General features: G+C 46.4%; 1 protein-coding gene across 3 annotated transcripts in view; it reads right to left on the bottom strand.

Moving 5' to 3' along the window:
* RPH3A (rabphilin 3A) overlaps positions 1 to 6869 on the bottom strand; it is a 331956-nt gene that overhangs the window by 117712 nt on the left and 207375 nt on the right. Inside the window, exon 1 of one of the 3 annotated variants that reach the window (XM_023203865.1) lies at positions 308 to 377. The exons of 1 other annotated variant lie outside the window; for it this stretch is intronic. The gene's annotated coding sequence lies outside the window, so the exon portion shown is untranslated. Of the gene's footprint in view, positions 37 to 307; positions 378 to 6869 lie in introns of those variants that run through there. One more of the 3 variants, XM_023203858.2, reaches the window with a different exon arrangement.

The raw sequence follows: 6869 nt of genomic DNA, 5'->3' as shown, positions 1-6869 counted from the left end.
TCTCTCTCTCTCTCTCTCTCTCTCTCTCTCTCTCTCTCTCTCTCTCTTTCCCTTCTGCCTTCCTTTCTAGTCCGCGTAGGCAACTCCGGGCTGCTGGCAGTAGACGAATCAATTGCTTCCCCAGAGCCGGTTTCTGCCGCGGCTGCTACCACTACTGCAAAGCCCTGTGTGAGCAAGGAAAGCGGGGCGGCAGCTTCCCAGTGCAGGGGGAACCGAGCGGGAACCAAGCCTGCCTCCCACCCGTGATTTATGTGTGCGGTGCCTGGAGAAAGAAAGGTGGGAGGCCGGGAGGGGAGGTTGGGCGCACCGGAGATCCCAGCTGGTCGAAACGGCAACCAGGGGATTGGCGGTCAGCACCACGGACAGCGCTAAGATGCGGTGGAGGAGGAGATGGGCGGGAAGCGAACCCCTAGGCAGAGAAGTTAAGTAATTGGATGGTTAGAGCAGAGAAGGGGGAGTCCAGAGGGGTGGGGGACGGGACTTCTCGACATCACACAGTCTAGTCAGTGACAGCTTACCTACCACACACTTGTTCTAATACTGTCGCTCACTCTCAGAGCAAAGGAGCTATAACTTCGCAGCCCCTGTCTCCCACACGCCCCCAGTCCTGCAATGCTCCTCTCTGCTCAGACAAGAGTTTGGCCCTAGTATGCGGGGCTCCCTAAGTGGTTTTTCCCCTCAAAGTTTCGCCCAGCTGACCTGTCCTCACCCCCATTGCTGCAGATTTCTGACCTGTACCTGGAGTTTCTCAGAATTCAGAGCAGAAAAGCTGAGGCGTAAGAAACGGAAATTTCTAAGGGGCAGGATGGCTTAGTTGAATAAGCGCTTGACAATTTTCTGGAAGCCAGATACAGCCCCCTTACAACCCTAGAAAAGTCATTTAATGTTTCCAAGTCCCATCTGTAAAAAGTCATTTAATGTTTCCAAGTCCCATCTGTAAAAATGATAATATAATGACTTCATTTTTCCTAAAGATAGGAAGCAAGAGGTTAAAATGCAACAATAAGAATACTCAAGCTGTGAACTGCCATGATCTCATGATCCATAACCTGTCCTACAACACAAATGTTTGGACAGAGCAATAAAGGAATTGACAGCCCACCTAGGATGGCATGGGCCAACCTCACCCTTCAGCATGTGGTTTGAGTGGAATGAAGGGAAATTTTAAGTCGAAATCACACCATTGAGCCTTGGCCAAAGACCCTTCCCTGAAAGATCCAGACTGGCTTTCTGAAATGAAATCGCTATATGGACAATGAAATACAAGTATCAAAAGGGGAAATATGTAACAAGGAATGGATTCCCATGGCTCCCAGTGCTCCAGAGCTCAAGGGTCCTATTCCTGCTAACTTTGGGAAAGGGCTCATGTTGGAAAAAGGCCAGGAAATATCAAACAGAACAAGATCTGCGTAGAACTTCTCTGTAAAGTGAAGGAGAACTCTCTCTATTGGAGACTCACATCTAAAGCTTCCCATCCAGATGGCCCAGGGTTAACTACTACATTTGTCACTTACTTCTCCCCATGAGACACAGGAGTTAAAATGAAAACATTTAGAGCTTCATTTAAAAAACAATTTTTCAAGACAGTGTCTCTGCCAGGCACAATGGCTCACGCTTGTAATCCCAGCACTTTGGGAGGCCGAGGCGGGTGGATCCCCTAAGGTCAGGAGTTCGAGATCAGCCTGGCCAACGTGGTGAAACCCCATCTCTACTAAAAATACAAAAAACCAGCCGGACATGGTGGGGTGCACCTGTAATCCCAGCTACTTGGGAGGTGGAGGCAGGAGAATCACGTGAACCTAGGAGATGGAGGCTGCAGTGAGCCAAGGTTGCACCATTGCAATCCAGCCTGGGCAACGAGAGTGAAACTCCATCTCAAAAAAAAAAAAAAAAAGATAATGTCTCAATTTGTCACCCAAGCTGCAGTGCAGCGGTGCAATCGCAGCTCACTGAAACCTTGAACTCATGGGCTCAAGTGATCCTCCCATCCCAGCCTCTCCAGTAGCTAGGACTAAAGGTGCACATGAACATACCCTGCTAATTATTATTTTTTTATTTTTTGCAGAGACGGGTCTCACTATATTGCCCCGGCTGGTCTTGAACTCCTGGCCTCAAATGATCCTGCCTCAGCATCCCAAAGTACTGGGATTACAGGTGTGGACCACTGCATCTGGCCTAGAGCTTCATTTTATAGATGGTGATAATGATGATGATGATGATGGTGGTGGTGGTGGTGGTAGTAATTGTCATCATGACGGTAATCATGGTGATGATTATAGTGATGGTGTTGATTGACAATGATTATGCTGATGATGTTGATGGTGATGATTATGGTGGTGGTGGTGACAATTATGGCAGCTATTGAAAACCTACTGTGTGCCAGCCCTTCTGCTAGGAACTTTACATGTATCATCTTCCGAAGCCCTCCCCATGGCCCTTTCAGGGCACTAGTATTATTCCCATCTTGCAAATGAGAAAACTTAGAATTAAGAGATAAAATTCCTTGCCCAAGGCTTCACAGTAAGTTATAGACATTGCATTCAAACTCAGGGTTGTATGATTCCAAAGAACATGCTCCAGGATGTCTCTCTCAGAGTCCATTTCAAATGAATTCTACAAGTTTGAGGGAAAAATTTCATTGAATATCTTCTGGGATGATCCTGTGACATAAATTCAGTGTTCTCACTTTACAGATGGAGAAACTGGGGACCAGAGAGGAGAAGTGGCTTGTCCATAGTCAAAGAGCTAGGAAGTAGCAGAGTTGAGTTGAGTATAGAATGTAAGCCTTTCAGATGCCAGGACCTGTGGTCTATTGCCTAGGGCAGTCCCAGGCACATATGAAACCCTCAATAGACAATTTCATTTGTTTTATTTGAGAGAGAGTCTCGCTCTGTCACACAGGCCGGAGTGCAGTGGTGAGATCTCGGCTCACTGCAACCTCCACCTCCTGGGTTCAAGAGGTTCTCATGCCTCAACCACCCAAATAACTGGGACTACAAGCATGCACCCCACGCCTGGCTAATTTTTGTATTTTTAGTAGAGATGGGGTTTCGCCATGTTGGCCAGGCTGGTCTCAAACTCCTAACCTCAAGTGACCCACCCACGTCAACCTCCCAAAGTACTGGGATTACAGGCATGAGCCACCACACCTGGCTGCCTCAATAAACATTTGAAGAGTGATTCAAGAAGCCCAAGGAGAAATGAAAGTCATCTAGGATCTGGTGGTGGAATCAGAACCCAAGTAGTTCCCAGGCCTCTTGGCTTCCAATCCCAAAGAATTTCTCACAGCTTCCCTGGCCATTAGGCATGTATTCTGGGAGGGCCTCTCATGAATTCAGCTCTCCCTTAGGGAATGCCAATAGCTACCAGCTGCTGCATACCTAGATACCTACATGTGTCAGGCATTGTACTAAGCACTTTACAGTGATTATCCCCACACTTCACAACGACCTGAAGTGGGTGTTGTTATTGCCCAATTGCAGACAAGAAGACGAAGGTTCAGACAGATGACGTGAAGTCCCCAAGCTCACACAACCAGGTAGCAGCAGAGGCAGCGATGCAAATCTCAGGTCTGTCTGACTCCAAAGTCTGTGTTTTCATGACCCTGTCAGTTTTTCCTAAACCAGCCCCCCTAGAGACCCTGTGGAAATGAAAAGAGGCCTCAACTGACCCTCTACTCTGGTTTCAGCTCGAACAGTTAGTGGTGCTTTTAACCGTTTTGCATACTGGGCATCTGCCCAAGCCTTCATTGAAACAAGGACTTTGCAGCAAAATTAAAAAATAATAATATGGTTGAAACCGGAACTCTACACCCTCTCTGGTGAGCATACCATCTAGGAACTAGCCTTGCCTTGTCAGGGGACCTTGCCCCACCCTGCCCACCTCCCTGGGCACCACTGCCAAACCCCTCTTCTGTCCCCGGTGCTTCTGGAGAGCCCTTTGTTCAAAGAAGCAGCTGCTGCTGTAAGCTCCACCAGCCTGTAGCACTACAGCAGAGAGACACCTCAAAACTCAGACTCCTCAAGGCTGAGCCCAGCCAGGCTCCGACGCTCTCGGGGCTTCATTCAATGATAGAACTTTGCAAAGATTCCTCAGGCCCCAATTCAGCAAGGTGTCTTGCTCTACCCTTGTTTTATGGAGCAGAGGCAGCCCAGTAAGACGTTCCATCAACCCAAAGAGGATAGGAAATGATGATGGTAGTAATAGCTACAGCAACAAATGCTACCCACTACCTCCTGCACAATTTGTATATGTGCAGCAGCATCATCTCCTCCTCCCAAAAATCCTGTTTCAGGATGATAATGGTTTCATTTCTGTTTTATGAAACAGACTCCTAAAACAACTAGCCTGAGGCCATTGAGTTCACGAGTGGTGAGACTGGAATTTGAACCAAGACCCTGTGAATTTATGATCATTATGCTATCTGGCATTCCTAATTCCTAATCATCTCTCCTTTTGCAGGGGGCATGTGCTTACTATTTAGCAGGTGCCATGCTTTATCTCCCCAGCACTATTCATGACTGACAACAGTGAAAGAAGGTTGTGTTGTGCTATTTACCCATTTTCAAGATGAGGAAACCAGACATGGAGAGCTCAAGTGACTTGCCCAAGATAACATAGCTAGGAAGAGGGGGAGAATGGGGTGTGAATCTGAACAGTTTATCTCAAGGTCTTCTGTGCTTTTCTGTCTCCCAAGGAAATGGGCACTGAGATAGCCCAGAAAAAGAGAATGCTCCCATTTCACTTAGCAAGTGTGGTAGGCAAAATAATGACCCCAAAAGATGTCCACATTTTCATCCCCAAAAGGGGTTAATAGATTACCTTAAGTGGCAAATGGGACTTTGCAGGAGTGATTAAGTTGAGGATCTTGAGGTAGGGAGATTATCCTGGGTTATTTGGGTGAATCCAATGTAATCACAAGGGTCCCTACAGGAGGGAGGTCAGAGGGCCAGAGTCAGAGAGGAAAGGTGTTGATGGAAGTATAGGGGGAGAGAGAGAAAGAGAGAGGGGCAGAGAGAGAAAGAGAGGTAGGGAGAGGTATGAAGATGCTTTGTTACTGGCCTTGAAGATGGTGGGAGAAGCTACCAGGTAAGTAATGCAGGCAGGCTCTAGAAAATGGAAAAGGTGAGGAAAAGAGTCTCCCCAAGAGCCTCCAGAATGAACACAACCCCACGGCTGACACCTTGGTTTGACGAGGAATTCTGACCTCCAGGACTGTAAGATAATTAATCTGTGTTGTCATCAGCCACAAAGTTTGTGGTTACTTGTTACAGCAGCATAGGAAACCAATATAGCAAGTCTGCCAGGGGACCCTACATTAAGAAGCCCAGAGCAAATCAGCTTTAGGAGTCACAACTGAGCTCCCTCTGAGACAAAGAACCCAATGCTTCAATCATACTGCAACCTGTTCTGAACAATACCATGTGCGTGCCCTACAAGAGAAAGGACACATGCTCAAAGCTTTAGCCTGAACACTGGGCTTTGTCGCTGGATGACACTGCTAGGGCATCCATGCCTTCTTCATTCCCTCCTCCTTCTCCTTTAAGAGCCTCCAGGGAAATGCTACTGTCAGGGAAACAAAAGGGAAGAAATGTCACAGGGCAGCTTTCCAGGAGCACAACTCATCACAGGGAATCAGTCAAAGATAGAACAAGTAAATGAAACAGAGAGATTAGTGTGCAAGGAAAAGAGAGAAAGAACATGAGACAGAAAGAGAGAGAAAGGATTGCTGGGTCCCTGAGATTGGCCTGTGTGCACTGACAAATCCCTTCCCACAAGGAAAAAGGGAAATGCAGGGAAGCCCACTAACCTCCTTAGGAAAAGACACAGTAGGACTTGGCGAAGCAAGCTTTCAAGACAAGTCAACAAGTCTTATTTATTAATCAGTCAATTCCGCATTATCAGGCAAGGCTCTGCCAGGGGAAGGGAACTTGGACATGCCTTCTCCCATATTCGGAGAATATCAATTTCAGCTCCCCTACTTCCCAGTTTGGGACCTTGGCATGTCACTGGCATGCTCCGAACCTCAGTCTCCTCAACTGTAAAATGGGACCACAATACCTTCCCCACCCATCTCCTGAAGCAGCCAGGATGTTTCACTGAGCTAATGAATAGGTATGAGTTTCATATACTCTAAATGATGAATAACAGCTACCATTTACTAAGTGTCTACTGTGTGCTGTGTGCTTACCCAGACTCCTATCCTCAAGGAATGTAGTTAAAACGTCCAGCCCAAAATGACCATAACTAAGGGGAAAAGGACAGCAACAGCAGAGACAGCATAATAAAATGGTTAAGAGGCCAGGTTCTAGAGCTAGGCTGCCAGTGTTCAAATCTGACTCTGCTACATGCAAACTGTGTGACCTTGAGAAAGTTACTAAACCTCTCTTTGCCTCAGTTTCTCTATCTGCAAAGCAAATGATAGCACTTCCTCATATGGTTGTTGTTAGGATCACATTAGCTAATATATGTTAAAGCACTTAGAGTAGAGCCCAGCACATAGGCAGCCCCATGTCTGTCATCTTTATTCATTATCATTGCCATTGTGATTATTATTTATTATAGAAGAGAGGTATCTTCCAAAGAGCGATACATGCTGTGCTGAGATCCAAAAGGTGAAGTTAGGTGGTCTAAGGATGTTTATTTTTTCAATGTTTAGATGTTACATTTTTACTTTAAAGCACATTAGAAAATTATTATATTCTCACAGCAGTGACATAATGTCATTTCCATCACCTCCATAGTATTATGGGCCCTGAAATCTGAAAATCAGTCAGTCCTGAAATCGTTCTTCTGGGTATGCTAAGTTTGCCTGACTAGCCTCTGCCCCTCACCATGCAGCTGTAACTTTTTTTTTTTTTTTTTTTTGA

Source organism: Piliocolobus tephrosceles, chromosome 10, assembly GCF_002776525.5.
Source record: "Piliocolobus tephrosceles isolate RC106 chromosome 10, ASM277652v3, whole genome shotgun sequence".
Lineage (NCBI taxonomy): Eukaryota > Metazoa > Chordata > Mammalia > Primates > Cercopithecidae > Piliocolobus > Piliocolobus tephrosceles.
This window is presented reverse-complemented; position numbering and strand designations above follow the sequence as displayed.